This window comes from Micropterus dolomieu, linkage group LG12, assembly GCF_021292245.1.
Source record: "Micropterus dolomieu isolate WLL.071019.BEF.003 ecotype Adirondacks linkage group LG12, ASM2129224v1, whole genome shotgun sequence".
Taxonomy (NCBI): domain Eukaryota; kingdom Metazoa; phylum Chordata; class Actinopteri; order Centrarchiformes; family Centrarchidae; genus Micropterus; species Micropterus dolomieu.
In genome coordinates, this window is record NC_060161.1 from 36,906,586 (window position 1) to 36,909,496 (window position 2,911).

General features: G+C 42.7%; 1 long non-coding RNA gene across 1 annotated transcript in view; it reads right to left on the reverse strand.

Moving 5' to 3' along the window:
- Window positions 1–773: 773 nt before the first annotated feature.
- Window positions 774–2,911, reverse strand: part of LOC123980259 — a 6,500-nt gene continuing 4,362 nt past the window's right edge. The window contains exon 3 of the long non-coding RNA XR_006827444.1: window positions 774–1,005. This is a non-coding gene — a long non-coding RNA (uncharacterized LOC123980259). The remainder of the gene's footprint in view (window positions 1,006–2,911) is intronic.

The window sequence follows — 2,911 nt, forward strand, 5'->3', positions numbered from 1 at the left end:
CGCTTGATGGTACGGAGTGTCGTTAGACAAGGCTGCATAGCGGTTGGAGAGGCCGATGTGTGGAGGAGAGGCAGCCCCATCCGAGCCTCTCTTGCAGCCACGGACCACCACTTCAGCCCAGGTTGACTGATGCTTCGGAGTCGAGCAGGATGAAAGCCTGGGAAGGCTAGAGGGGTCCCAAAACACGGTATCCTGGATGTTAGTGGTTGCGCTAAGAGAAACAATCTGTTTGGCTTGTACTGAACCACATCCAGAAAGCCAGTCAGCAGGGAATCTTTCTCTTTGAGTTCCTCTGAAAGTCATCGGATGTCTTCCATAAGGTCAGCAATCTTCTTGTTCGCTTTCTTAAGGAGTGAGCAGTCCTCATGGGGCAGAGTTATCTCGGATAGTATAGTCACCGGAGGTTTGTTGCGATCAGTAGTGTTGATCGCGTTTTTACGGTCATCTAGCTTAAAATCCATGGCGGATGACTAAAATTCTTAACCCACGTAAAACTTAAGTTAAAAACTTAAGTTAAATAAAAAGCATATAAAAAATGTAACGAAAAAGAGTGGATTAAAACTGGATAAGAGTTCGGTTTAAGACGGAGCTTCCGACAGGTGGCTACAGACGCCAACGCATGCGCAGAGTGCAGATTACGTCAGCAATTACATCAGCGATCTTGTGATCTGTAATGTATTATACCTTATGGGAGCCCCTTCCCTGCAATATTAAACATTTAAAAATTTAATTAAATTTAAAGGGCTTTATTGGCATGAAGGTTTCAAGAACAGTGTTTCCAAAGCATCAAAATACAATTTGTCAATATACACAGTATACAGTAAGTTAAAAATGGACATGTTATTAGACAAAATACAAAGTTTTTGTAAGGCATATCATCAAAAAAGAAAGCACAGCAGCCAGACACAAGGTAGAGCTACAGCATCAGCAAGGTTTCTCCCAGGAAGCAGATGGTGTGGGCTGATCAGTCAGAATGTGTCTGTGTCCTGGTTAATAGTTTAACCTCTGTTTGGGGAAGGGTGAAAGGGTACATTAGCCATACTGAAATGAATCCCCAGTTAACAGTAATGTTATGGATCGTATTTAGGAATGTAGTTAATTCATTCAGTAACCATCTCTCTAGTTACATTTCAACAGACCACACTGTGAATGCTGTCAGTCCATCACTCCCAGGATAGAATACACTAACTATAAGTGTAGTCAACATCATAATCAATGCACATTATGCATTAATATTTACTGAAAATTGCTGCAAATTAAGTCGCTGCTGTAAATGTGTAACATTACATTATGGGAACAGCCCCTTTTCCTTCCAAAATTAAACACAAAAGATTAAATCTGTGTCTCCGCCACTCTCCAGAACAAATGTTATATGTATATATGTATTTAATGTTAGTGTCAACTCAGTAATCAGTGTCATATTTTCTTAATATTTACCGATAATTGCTGTAAATATAGCTGCTGCTGGTGTCCGTCCCGCCTAAACCCATTCAAACTGATTGACAGTGCTGAGTTGTTTGGAACTATGGAGAGCTACATGAACCATGTGACCGCGTAGCGGCGAGATCAAAGCGTGTCATAACTCTCTTATTTAACGGCCCTGTGTTCAGCTATCAAGCTCCTCTCCTGTGGAACCAGGTTCCAGTTTGGGTTCAGGAGGCAGACACCATCTCCACATTTAAGAGTAGGCTTAAGACTTTCCTCTTTGATAAAGCTTATAGTTAGGGCTGGCTCAAGCCCGTTCTCATCTCAGGGCATCATATACCGACAATTTGAGAAAGAGTAACAAAGCGTAGTTATTTGACACTAAAGGGTACCTTTAGCGTCCAATTACTGTGTGAGACGTCTGTGTGAGACGCTGTGGGTGCGAGAATTCAAGCAAGTCAAGCAAGCTAGCTAGCTAGATACCTTCGTGATAAAGGTGTTGACAGCCCCCCGAAGCCTCTACCCTTACCACAACCATCAGAAATGTTAGTACCTAAACCTAAGTCACTGACTTTATTCTAACACGGCCGATGTGCTAACAGGTAGGGTTAGCCTCCCTTGTGTTGCTGCAACGTAGAAAACGGAGGCGTTTCATACGGATGCTGAAGGGTACCTTTAGCGTAAAATCCTTACGCTTTTTCACGCTGTCTGAAAGTGTCAGTTATGACGCATTGAGATAAAAATGTGTTGCTGGCTCACGTGAGTCCTGAACCATCCCTTAGTTATGCTGCTATAGGCCTAGACTGCCGGGGGATTTCCCATGATGCACTGAGCTCCTCTCTCCTCTACTTTCTCTCCCTCTGTATGCAACCTCATCCCATTATTGCATGTTACTAACTCAACTTCTCCCCTTTCCGGTAGTCTTGTGCTTTCTCGTCCCTCTCCTCTCTCCTCCTATCAGAGAGAAATATACATGACATTCCATCAAACTAATTTTGACAGCTTCTTCCGGTCCCGCCCCCATACCGGATGTGTGTATGTATCTGATGAGAGAGGTGTATCCGGTCCCGCCCCAACCGTAAATATATGTATGTAACTGATAAGAGGGGTGTATCCGGTCCCGCCCCAACCATAAATATATGTATGTAACTGATAAGAGGGGTGTATCCGGTCCCGCCCCAACCATAAATATATGTATGTAACTGATAAGAGGGGTGTATCCGGTCCCGCCCCAACCGTAAATATATGTATGTAACTGATAAGAGGGGTGCGTACATCCTTCCGTTGTGTGTTTCTGACTGATAAAGGAGGTTTTTCATTGATTTAAAGACTTTATTAAGTAATAAAACATGAACTTGAATGAATTAACTAGTAGGTGTTTATGGCAATAAATTTATCATTAAAAAAGTATAGCAGTGAGTTATAAGTAAAGGAGGAATCTCCGGGGCCAGCAAAGGATCAGTAGGAGGTTTCTTCATTGATTTGG